Genomic DNA, 12,913 nt, shown 5'->3' with positions numbered 1-12,913 from the left:
GGTAGTTGACTCATAATACCCATTGAGAACTTACCCAAACACCCACATGCCTGTCTGAATCTCCAAATGTCACTTCTGAGGTTCCCAATTGACCTGCCCTTCTTTCCTAGGTGGACTTGTATAGAGTCCCCTCATTTGATAGGAATGTTGGTACACAGCCACTTAGACCAACTGTAATTTCAAACTATCTCTTCTCCTATTACAATATAACTTGATTCTAAAAAGTTCCTAGGACATTACCAGATGTATTAATTAGAGTTCTCTGGAGAAATAAAACTGAGGGGGGGGGAGAGAGAGAGAGAGAGAGAGAGAGAGAGAGAGAGAGTGTGTGTGTGTGTGTGTGTGTGTGTGTTTATTAGAGTAGCTTACAGACTATGGTCCAGCTAGTCCAACAACAGCTGTGTACCAACAGAAAATCCAAGAATCCAGAAGGTGTTCTGTCTGCTAGGCTGTTTGTCTCAGATGGTCTTCAGTACAACTCAGAATTCCAAAGATGTAGGCTCTAATGCCAGTGAAGAAATGGACTTGCTAAGAAAAGTAAGTGCAAGCAGGAAAAAAAAAGAGAGTGTCCTTCTTCCAAGTCCTTTGTACAGACTGCTAGCAGAAGGTGTAACCTAGATTAAAGGTGGCTCTTTCCACCTCAAATTATTTAATTAAAAAATCCTTGGAGCCGGGCCTTGGTGGCGCACGCCTTTAATCCCAGCACTCAGGAGGCAGAGGCAGGCGGATCTCTGTGAGTTCGAGGCCAGCCTGGTCTACAGAGTGAGTTCCAGGACAGCCTCCAAAGCCACAGAGAAACCTTGTCTTGAAAAACAAAAACAAAAACAAAAAATAAATCGTTGGGCTAGAGAGATGGCTCAGAGGTTAAGAGCACTGGTTGCTCTTCTAGAGAACCTGGGTTCAATTCCCAGCACCCACATGGCTGCTCACGACTATCTGTAATTCCAGTTCTAGAGGACCTGACATCTTCATAGAGACATTCATGCAGGCAAAATACTAATACACATAAAATAAACTTTAAAAAAATCGTTGTAGTCAAGCTGACAACCAAGAACAGTCGTCACACCAGGTGTGTTTAGTACTGCTGTCTTTTGTTCCCTGGCTTCAGCTTTTACCCACTTCCTCTTCTTCATGAGTACACAGCTAGACTACATTTCCCAGTGTCCCTTGCAATTGAGAGTAGCCATATTACTAGGTTTGCCTGTAGAACTGAGGGTAAATGAGGCACCATTTCCAGTGTTGGCTGGCCCAGCCCAACTTCCTCTGTGTGATCTTCCATTCTCTTTCTGCATCTAACCACTGACTAGAAGAAAGGAGAACAGAGCCTCAAGACAGGAACTATATTGGTCTGCTCAGGCTACTGTAATAAAATACTAAAGAGTGTTGTGTTTTTTAATAACAGATAATTATTTTCTCATGGTCTGGGGGTTAAAAGTCTAAGATCAAACTAACTGAAATCAGTTTCTTATGAGGATTCCCCACCCTCTTTTTTAAAAAAGGGTCTCACTACACAGTCATAGTTGTCCTGAAACTCATTATGTAGACCAGACTGGCCTTGAACTCACAAATATCTGAAATTAAAGGAATGTCCCACCACACCTGACTAAGGGCCCTTTTCTTATCTGGCAGGTATTCCTATGGCTAGAAAAAAAGGGTGGGGAACACTTATAACACCACTAACTCCACCATGAAAGCTTCAATATACACATTAATGGAGAGGGACAATTCATTTTATAGCAAGGCCTCTGACTTCTTACATTGTATTATGATGTGAGATTTTTATTGTATAGAACTCTGAGCTGTAGGGGCCACTTATTACAGCAGCCCATGAATTTTGTCCTAACAGATACATCAATCCAATGTCAGATCCTGTTCCCTCATAACAATAAATGAGGTCCACCAGGTCAACAACTCCAAATATGAGATAGATACAAAATATGACATCTTAGCTGGACATTGGTGACCCACACCTTTAATCCCAGCACTCGGGAGGCAGAGGCAGGTGGATCTCTGTGAGTTTGAGGTCAGCCTGGTCTACAGAGCCAGTTTCAGGACAGCCTCCAAAACAATACAGAGAAACCCTGTCTCGGGAAAAAAAAAAGAAAGAAAGAAAAGAAAAAGAAAAATATGACATCTTATTGAATGCCCTGCTGTCCTCTCCAGTCTCTCCCCAATCACTCTTTTGCAACATGAGTAAACTATATCACTCCCCCAAGCAAACCTTCAATGGCTACCTTTCCAGGAAAATTCTGAAGTCAGGATGCAGCTGCTGATCTCTTACTCTCCATCAGAAATGGGGATTCAGGCATCCAGTTAACTAAACACACACAGTGACATGCGTTCACAGTCTTGCCATACTAACTCCCCTGCTCTATGTCAGTCTTGTCCCAAGGTCTCAAGACTACTTTGTCTTCTGAAGGTCCAACAGGATGTAACTCAGATTCACTATACCCATGACACCCACAACCATCAGACTTGAGAAGGAAGTGGGAAACCACTGACATTCTGGGTACTTTGGAGTAGAAGATAAACAACACAAAGACACAAAGATCCAGGCCCTGACACTTTGATAACACTTTCCTTCTTGCCTAGTGGCTAGACACACTTGCTCCAAAACAAGAGAAAGAATACAAAATACTGCATGTTCATCTCCTGCCACTAAAGACAGCAGCACTCAGTAGATCCCTTTGGAGTTTTGGAAGCAGCTCAAAGCTTCTTTGGGAATGTTGCTGTCTTTGCTTCTCCTCCTTCTTCCTCCCCTCCTCCTCCTTCTACTACTACTACTTCTCTCTCTCTCTCTCTCTCTCTCTCTCTCTCTCTCTCTCTCTCTCTCTCTCTCTCTCTCTCTCTCTCTCTCTACACACACACACACACACACACACACACACTGGGTCTTGCTATGTAGCCCAGTAGCCTCAAACTCAAAATCTTCTTGCCTTAGCTGGGACTCTAGGCATGCACCAGCCAGGTTGTTGCTTCTTGCTTATTTGCTGTTTTAGTTGGTTATTATTGCTGCAATGAAACACCATGACTAAAAGGCAAGTTGGAGAGGAGAAGGTTTATTTGGCTTATACCTCCTTATTGCTATTCATCATTGAAGAAAGTCAAAACAAGAACTTAAGCAGGGCAGGATCCTGGAGACAGGAGTTGATGCAGAGGTCATGGAGGAATGCTACTCACTGGTTTGTTCCTCATGGTTTGCTCAGCCTGATTTCTTAAAAGCCCAGGACCACCAACCCAGGGATGGTACTAGCAACATTGGTCTGTGTCCTCCCCAATCAATAACTAATTAAGAAAATGTCTTACAGCCAGATATTTAATGAAGGCATTTCCTTAATTAAGTTTCCCTTCTCTCAGATATCTCTAGTTTGCGTGTCAAGTTGACATTAACACTAGCTAGCACAATTGCTATTAGTTTTGAACTAGGCCCAGCAAAAAATACAACAGTGGGTAGGTTCCAGTTTCAGAACCAGGGGTCCAGAACACATGGGCCTTATATATAACTTGGCAGCTCTCCTGCCATAAAGATATTTGAAGTCGGAAATAGCAATGTGCAATCTTTGGGAAGCCCCAGAAATTTGGGTTACAGACATACCAAGACTTCTAGGCAGTACATGGCTTCAGTGGTTGATCAAGACCAGGAGGGAACAAAAGTGGAGCATCAGAGATGTTGATGGACAGATTTGCAGGAAAAGAATCACGTGTGTTTTCGTGTCTCATGTCAATGCCACACACGCAAAGATGGAAAACACACACAAAGACAGAGGTCAGTGGCTGTATACTCAGCTGTCACTCTGCTGGCACAGCTGGTCCTTAAAGATACTAATTAGTGGCAGAAACAGATTTAGTGAGGGTCTAACAACGTGGCACCCTGCCAAGAGTGACGCAGCTACTGCCATTGCTAAACATTTGGTATATTGGCATCATGCATATACTAACACTGAATCTTTAATATATGACGTCCTGAAGGTGCACAAGTGTGGTGGCAGGGTGACTGCATTGAGCCAAATGTGCCCTGTAGGAGGCTCCTTACTGAAAATTATTCTCTCCTACTGAGAAACACAAAAATCTAAGTGAGTTTGTTTCCTTTTTCTGTTTCTAGTATATCACCACTCTCTAAAGACTTTTGGGATACTTTGTAATGTATAGTCTTCCTGACAGCTGCCTGGGCCCTGCCGAGCTGTCTAAACCCTCAAATAATACACAGGACGATATATTAAACATGAAGCTGTTGGCCATTTGCTATGATTTCTTATTGGCTAGCTCTGACTTAATTGTTAACCCATAACTGCTAATCTGAATATTCCCATGTGGTCTTTGCTTACCGGAGAACAGGGTCCAGACCTCTTACTCCTCTGGCTTCCTACATCGTGACTGCCAGTGCCTCTCTTTCCCAGAATCCTTCTTGACTCCTAGTACAACCTATCTTGCTTCCCTATTGGCCAACAGTGCTTTATTCAACAACCAATAAGATAAGCACATTCACAGGACTTCCCCCATCTATACTTGGTACCTGTTTGTGGTAGTTTAAGTAGAAATGGCCCCCAGTAGCCCATATATTTGAATACTTGATCATTAGGGAGTGGTACTGCTTGAGAGCAGTTAAGAGATGTGACCTTTTTCTCTGTATTGTTTTGAAAGCTGTCCTGGAACTCGCTCTGTAGACCAGGTTGGCCTCGGAACTCACAGAGATCCACCTGCCTCTGCCTCCTGAGTGCTGGGATTAAAGGTGTGCACCACCAATGTCCGGCAAGTGATGTGATCTTGTGGGAGTAGGTGTAGCCATATTGGAAGAAGTGTGTCATTGGGTGTGGGAGTTTGAATATAATTGGCTGCTGGGCATTGGTGGCACACGCCTTTAATCCCAGAACTCGGGAGGCAGAGGCAGGAGGATCTCTGTGAGTTCGAAGCCAGCCTGGTCTACAGAGCAAATTCCAGGACAGCCTCCAAAACAATACAGAGAAACCTTGTCTTGAAAAAAAAAAAGAATATAATTGACCCCTATAATCTCATAGGGGGTGCCACTATTAGGAGGTGTGGCTTTGTTGGGGTGGATATGGCTTTGTTGGAGGAAGTGTGTCACTGTGGGGATGAGCTTTGAGGTTTCCTACACTCAAGATACCGCCCAGTGTCTCAATGAACTTCCTGTTGCCTACTGACCAAGATGTAGGACTTTCAACTACTTCAGCACTATGTCTGCCTGCAGGACACCATGTTCTACATGATGATGATAACAGAATGAACCTCTGAAACTGTTGCCATGGTCATGGTGTCTCTTCACAGCAATAAAAACCCTAAGGCACTAAGTGCAGCGGGAAATCCCACAGAGCCCTGCGTCTGGCCTGAACTTGGAGTGTTAGCACCTAGGCTTTGAACTGCCTTGTATGATACTACCTTTTGTGATTGTTACCTTTTGTTTGAAGTGTTTGCTTCTTATCTGAGTTCTTCCTGAAGGACTCAGAGCCTTTGCAAAACTTAGTTGTGAGGACTTAGAAAACTAAGATGTCTCATGGCTGGGAATTTCTTGGGCAAATGGTTCCTTCAACCAACTCCAGATAAGATATTTTGGTATGTGGACATTGACTTGCTAAGAGGTGTAAATTGTACAACAATAAAAAAGGGGTTTTTTTTTGTGTGTGAAGCAACAGGCAGTCAGTTCAGCAGACGCTGATTCACTCTTCTAGTGCTTGGGCTGAAATTCTATTGGAGGGACCCTAATTTTCCCATGGATCCATGCAAAAGAGAACACCAAGAACTTTGAGGTGTCAGAAGCTTAGGCCAGGACCAGTGTCTCTCTCTTCCTGATGCCTGTGGGTCTGGTTGTAGAACTCCCAGCTATCTCTTCAGAACTATGTCTGTCTGCATTTCTCCATGCTTCCCACCATACTGATAATGGACTAAACTCTGGAACTGTATGTAAGTCCCAATTAAGTGCTTTTTTTTATTTTTTGTTTGTTTTACGAGACAGGGTTTCTCTGTATTGTTTTGGAGGCTGGCAGTCCAGCCCGGCCTCGAACTCACAGAGATCCGCCTGCCTCTGCCTCCCGAGTGCTGGGATTAAATGTGTGCGCCACCACCGCCCGGCTTAAGTGCTTTTTTTTTTATAAGAATTGTCACGATGATGGTGTCTCATCACAACAATAGAAAACTAAGACGTTGTTGTTTTGGTGAGGGTGTTTGTCTGTCTGTCTGTTTTGAGACAGGATATGACTGTGTATCCCTGGCTTTGTGAGAGCACCACTTCCCAGTAATGCCACCATGACACAAATTCATCAAGGGATTAATGTTAACTAATTCAGGACCTTAGGATACACTCACTTCCCAAAACCCATCAGCTGGCAACCAGGTCTCCAGTACATGAGCTTTTGAAGGACTTCTTCATATTCACACTGTAACAATGCCTATGCGATATGCTTTTTTATTTTTTATTGTTTTTTTTCAAGACAGCTCTGTATTGTCTTGGAAGCTGTCCTGGAACTCGCTTTGTAGACCAGGCTGGCCTCGAACTCACAGAGATCCACCTGCCTCTGCTTCCCGAGTGCTGGGATTAAAGGCATGCGCCACCAACGCCCGGCCGAGATATATAATAGGAAACAAAAATGGTCCATTCAAGATGCTATCAAGACTCCCGTCTAGAAATGATACCTTGCAAATTATTTACTGTCCATTAGGATGTGATATACACTCTGAGCCAACAGCCTAAATGTGGTAGTGTGTCCCTAATAAAACACAGGGATCTAAGCTCCAACATCAATGGTGCCTCCACTACAACTCCCAACAACACACTTAGGGACTCTATATCACCTCTACCCAAAACCTTAAATCCTGCTGATTCCCTTGGGAGAGACGCTTCTACTAGGTGACACAATGATCATTCCACTAAGCTGAAATCTGGTCATCAGAAGCTCTGTGTGGTAGTAGCCTAGCAATGAAAGGTGATGCTACTATCCTAGTAGAACTAATTGGTTGTCATTATCAAAAAGACCCAGAATTTCTGCTACATAATGAAGACAGAGTGGAGGGTATCTCTAATGCAGAGAATATACATACAGGGAAACTCAGTGTGTTGTGTTAGTTTCACCCATGAATAGGCAGCCACAGCAACCCAGCCTGCTTCAAGTATTGCACAGAAGCTCGGAGCCCTCGGGGATGAAATCTGGGTTAAAGCACCAAGCAAGAAAAAAGGAAAAAAAAAGCAAACAAGCACAGGAAGAGATGCTCATCATTACCAGTCATTAGGGACATGCTAATCAAAGCCACAGTGATTTACCACTTCATTCCCAGCAGGAGGGCATGATCAGAAGAAGAACAAGCATTGGTAAGCATGTGAAGAAATTGGACCAGAACCTTCCTATGTTGCTGCAGGAGTACAGACTGGAGCAGCCTCTATGTGGAAAAAGTTTGACCGCTTCTTAAAATATCAAACATGGAGTTACCATAGAAGCCATAGGTATACACCCAGGAAAAGCACATGAAGCTATCTACACACACACACACTGCACACAAATGACAGCAACCAAATGCCTGTTGTTCATGATAACAAAAAAATAGAACAACCCAAATATCCATCTTTAAGGTTAATAAGGTGGTATTGTGATTCTATAGGATAATTCCTCTATATAAAGGAATGGAGCAGGTGAGTCAAGCCAACACCCAGCTGGAAAAGGCCACACGTTCTACAATTCTGTTTATATGAACTGTCAAAACAGACAAATCCACAAAAGAAGAACCACCACTCAGTGGTACAGTATTCATGTAGCATGTTCAAGGCCCTGGGTGCAATCCCCAGCACTAAGAGGCTAGACAGACAGAGAGTAAATTAGTGGTTGCAAGAGTGGGTGGGTATGGTAGGAACTCTGTCTACACTCTCAATAAGTAAAAGAGGTTCAGTGGCACATGTGATGCCCAGGATCAACCCCTAGTACTGCAAAAAGGAAAGGTGGGGAGACACCCTAAGGTGTACGGAATGCATCTCAAAAAAATTTATGAGAAAAGCAAAGAGAGTTGAATAGTGAGGACAAGCCTTGACCTGAAGCAATGGAGATGTAACTTATCCCATTAGCCCTCTTTTGGAAAGTTGTGGGGTAGTTGTTTTGTTTTGTTTTGTTTTTTCTAAAAAAGAAATTGAAACAATGGGTCACTGTCTGGAAGCACCAGTGAAAAGACATCTTGAAAGGCTCCCATGAAGTTCAAAAGCACACTCTCTCTCAGTGGCTTTCATCTGCAAGCAATGTGCCTCCTTCCTGAGGTCTGTCTCTGACCACTGGAGCCTGCCCAGTACACCTGCAAAGGAGGCTGGGAGTGCCTTTAGCAAGGGCTGATGGGAGTCATGGGATCAAGTACGGAGTGGCACAGACTTAAAAGTCTTCTGTACAACAAAGGTAACAATCACCAGCCTAGAAAATGGCCAGGAGGGCGTCTCTCTACAGGTACCCATCAGATGTGGGCTTGGTACATAAAGCATGTATCTCACTCCATTCAGAATAGACAGCATGGGGGAAACAAGTGATGGGTATTGTTGCTTCCACACTGTGATCACAAGACCTGAGAGACTGCTGAGGAAAGAGGGATGTGAGTTCAAGGCCAGCCTGGTCTACATAGTAAATCCTAGTCCATCCCAGGTTATAGATATCTCAAAACAAACAACAAAATAAAAACAAAAAGGACAACAACTACTGGAGAGAACTGGAGGGAAAGAAATGCTTAGACACTGAATGCAAACTTGTGCAGCCACTATGGACATCAGCATGGAGGTTCAAAACTAAACAGAGAGCTTCCACAGGACCCTGCCACCCCACTGGTAACTCCAAGTCAGTTAGCACAGAGGTGTTTGCACTTCCACTGTTGCTGCACTGTCAACGAGCCGCCGTGGATGCCCAGATGAACAGAAAAGGAAATACCATGGAACATTCTCCGTGAAGAAAGAGGAAGTCGTGGCATTTTTGGGGAAATACAAGTAGAAACCTTTCCCATGCCCCAATTTTTAAGGACAGGGTCTCATGTACCCCAAGCCAGCATTGAACTCCCTGTGTAGCTGTCAATGACCTTGACCTCCAAAGTGGTGAGGTTACAGCCTGGTGTCACCACTTTGGATGAAAACCATTATGTTAATCGAAATAAACCAAACTCAGAAAGACAAATGACACATTATCTCTCATAGGCAGAGCCTAATGTAAAAGTGTTTGTGTGTGTGTGTGTGTGTGTGAGAGAGAGAGAGAGAGAGAGAGAGAGAGAGAGAGAGAGAGAGAGAGAGAGAGAGAGGAGGAAGTGGGAAGTAGAGAGGAGAGGGCAGAGGCTGTCTAGAGGAAGGAAGGGAACCAGTGTGGGTGAGGTGGGGTAAACAAAGACACATATGTATGAAAGAAAATGTCTTATTGAATCCCTTGACTTACGCTACACTAACTTAAATGGTTAATCTTTTAAAAGCATTTTTAATGGAGTGTCTTAGTTTGATTTTTTCATTGATGTCAGGAGACACCATGACCATGGCAACTTTTTTTTTTTATCAATTTCTATGTGCTTAACTTCTTTATTGACTCTTCAGGAGTTTCACATCATGCACCCCAATTCTACCTACCTCCTAGTCCCTCCATCCTCCCCTCATTCCTGCCTCACCCCCACAAAAAGAAACAAATCAAAACAAACAAGCAAGCAAGTAAAAGCAAAAGCAAAAAAAAAACCCTAAAAACAAAACAAAACAAAAACCACAACAAGAGAAAAATCTCTTTGCTTCTTCTTTTCTGCCTCTCCAGCACCTCTTCATTAGTCCTGGTGGCAATGGAGGCTTCAGGATGCCATACAGCATACCTCTTTGTCCCATCAGCTGTAATGATCGTTGCAATGAGTCACTGGTCTGGTTCACAGCTTCTTGTTTCTGGTACACCATCATCACTGGGTCCTCACTGGAACTCCTCTGGGATATCCTGTGGCTGCCACCAGTCTTGGAGATCCACAGGCCCAGTCCCTTCACAAACTCTAGGAGGTCCTACATGGGGTAGGCCAGCCTGTCTACAGAGCGAGTTCTAGGACAGCCTCCAAAACAATACAGAGAAACCCTGTTTCAAAAAAAAAAAAAGAAAGAAAGAGGCCGGCCTCATGGCCACATTTCATTGTGGTGGCTCACTTACAATTCTGTCATTGCGGGGGATTATGGCAGCAGGCAGGCAGGCAAGCTTGGTGCTAGAGAAAAGTCAAATGTCCTATATCTTTCAGGTAACAGGAAATCAACTGACTCTCTGGGAGGTATCCTGAGCATAGGAAACCTCAAAGTCCGCCCCCATAGTGACACTCTTCCAAAGAAGGTGTGGCCCAGATTAAGGTGTGCCTTCCAGCCTCAAGGTCTGGATTAAAGGCGTGTTGTCATCCAGCCTCCTCCAACAAGACCACACACTTCCTCCAACAAGGCCACACCTCCTAATAGTGCCACTCCCTATAAGCTTATGGGAGGGGGAGGCAAATACATTCAAACTACCACATAGAGTCATTAACTAGTGAAATAGTTTAGTAGGTAAAAGTATTTGACACATGAACCTGAATTCAATCCCTGGGACTCACAGAAAACTAGATGCAGTGACTCACATGTAGAATCCCAATACTTCTACGAGAAATTCATATTCTCTCTCTCTCAATCTCTCTCTCTCTCTCAATCTCTCTCTCTCTCTCCCTCTCCCAATAGTAATAATAAAATAAAATTTAAACCAATCAATCAGTCTATTGATAAAAGTAGCCTTTGGGTCAGTACCGCCCTCTAGAGATATAGTGTATATGAGATAAGTCTGAGGAGCATACTCTATACTTTCTCCCAAGGTTGTTTCTCTGTGGGGTTTGGAACCCAGTTACACCAATACTAACCTGCTCTATAAACCTTCAGACTTGGCCAGGCGTTGGTGGCGTATGCCTTTAATCCCAGCACTCAGGAGGCAGAGGCAGGTGGATCTCTGTAAATTAGAGACCAACCTCGACTACCAAGCGAGTTCCAGGATAGCCTCCAAAACCACATAGAAACCCTGTCTCGAAAAAACAAAAAAAAAACCTTCAGACTTGGCTTCCTTCCCTTCCTGGTGCATCTCTAGTTGCCTACTAGTGTTTCTTTGGCTCAGTTGCCACTAGTAACATCTCCATTCCGGACAGGATATTGCTGAGAGCCACTGTTTGTTTAAAATTGATCCTTTCAAGGGCTGGTGCGATGGCTCAGTGGATAAAGGCATTTTCTACAGAAGCCTGGTGACCGATGTTCAATCCCCAGAATCCATGTAATGGTGAAAAGAGAGGGCTGACTCCACAAAGCGGTCCTTGGACTTCCTTCCACACGTGTGCTGTGATATGTGTCACACACACACACACACACACACACACACACACACACACACACACACAAAATGAGGAGGAGGCATGTATGAACCCACACACACACTGATGATGATGATGACAATGAAATTCGTTTAAAAGATATCTTCAAGTTTGTTCTGAAACCAAGGATGGAGACATACACTCCTTCTCTAATTACTTACCTGCCATGGGAAAGAGGCAGAGTACTGTGTGTGGGAAGTTTCCAGAACCGCGTTGACTCCAGTCCACCGCCAACAGCTGCCAATGTCCTTACACTACTTTGCCACATATGAAAGCAACACTGTCTTGAAGGAATCCTGGTGTCCCATTTGATCAGGGCTGGGGAATTTCTAAACCTAACTACTCAGGCAACTCAGTTCTCAGTAGGAAAATTCCAGTGGAAATGGTGGGTCTGATTTCTCTCCTCCTTAAAAGGAAAGTACTAAAATATAATATGCCGTGTTAATAGAGGGGAACCCACACACACTCATGCTGCTTGGTGCAGACAAAGCACTTGACCACATTAACAGAGGAAAACCCCACACATTCATCCTGATTGGTTCAGACAAAGCATTTGAGAAGCTTCAACTCCCTTTTACAAACACCACTCAGGAAACCAACTAAAAGGAAACTTCATCAACCTGATGGCCAACCTTCGTAAAACCACAGCCGGCAGGATGATAGCAGCAAAAGAAATAGGATACACATGCCAGCATCTGCCGCTGCTGTTTACCGTAGTGCCTCAAGTTCTAGCCACAGCCATGTAAGAAAGCACCAACCCTGAAAGCAAAAGTGTAAATGTATCACTGTTTGTAGACATCGTGAACTAGCTCCAGGCAATCCTAAGAATCCCTATGCCACCTTAGCCATCCAGGAAATGCAAATCAAAACAACTCTGAGGTACCATCTCACTCCTGTCAGAACGGCTAAAATCAAAAACACCAACGACAGTTTATGCTGGAGAAGTTGTGGTGAAAGGGGGACACTCCTCCATTGCTGGTGGGAGTGCCAACTGGTTCAGCCACTTTGGAAAGCAGTATGGAGATTCCTCAGGAAAATGGGAATCAACCTACCACAAGACCCAGCAACTCCACTCTTAGGCATATATCCAAAAGATGCCCATTCATACAACAAGGACGTCTGTTCCACTATGTTCATAGCAGCTTTATTTGTAATTGCCAGAACTTGGAAGCAACCTAGATGTCCCTCACCCGAAGATTGGATAGAGAAAATGTGGTACATTTACACAATGGAGTATTATTCAGCAGAAAAAAACAATGGAATCCTGAAATTTGCAGGCAAATGGATGGCACTAGAAGAAACCATCCTGAGTGAGGTAACCCAGTCACAAAAAGAGAAACATGGCATGTACTCTCTCATATATGGATTTTAGACATAGATCTGGGAAGTGCCAGCCTACAATCCCTTGGCCAGAGAGTCTGGGAAACAGAACCTTCATTCAATGGCTGATGGAAGAAGAGGCAGACTCCCACAGCTAAACACTGAGCTGAACTCAAGGAATCCAGTGACAGAGAGGGAGGACTGATGAGCAAAGGGGTTAAGATTGGGCTGGTTTAACCCCCAG

At 44.0% G+C, this 12,913-nt stretch overlaps 1 pseudogene; it reads right to left on the bottom strand.

Moving 5' to 3' along the window:
• LOC101824482 overlaps window positions 1-9,886 on the bottom strand; it is a 126,580-nt pseudogene extending 116,694 nt beyond the window's left edge.
• Between the last annotated feature and the right edge of the window lie 3,027 nt (window positions 9,887-12,913).

Source organism: Mesocricetus auratus, unplaced genomic scaffold (genome assembly GCF_017639785.1).
Source record: "Mesocricetus auratus isolate SY011 unplaced genomic scaffold, BCM_Maur_2.0 Super-Scaffold_4256, whole genome shotgun sequence".
In the NCBI taxonomy this organism is placed as follows: domain Eukaryota; kingdom Metazoa; phylum Chordata; class Mammalia; order Rodentia; family Cricetidae; genus Mesocricetus; species Mesocricetus auratus.
The sequence above is the reverse complement of the archived record's forward strand: the minus strand, read 5'-3'. Positions and strand labels throughout refer to the sequence as shown.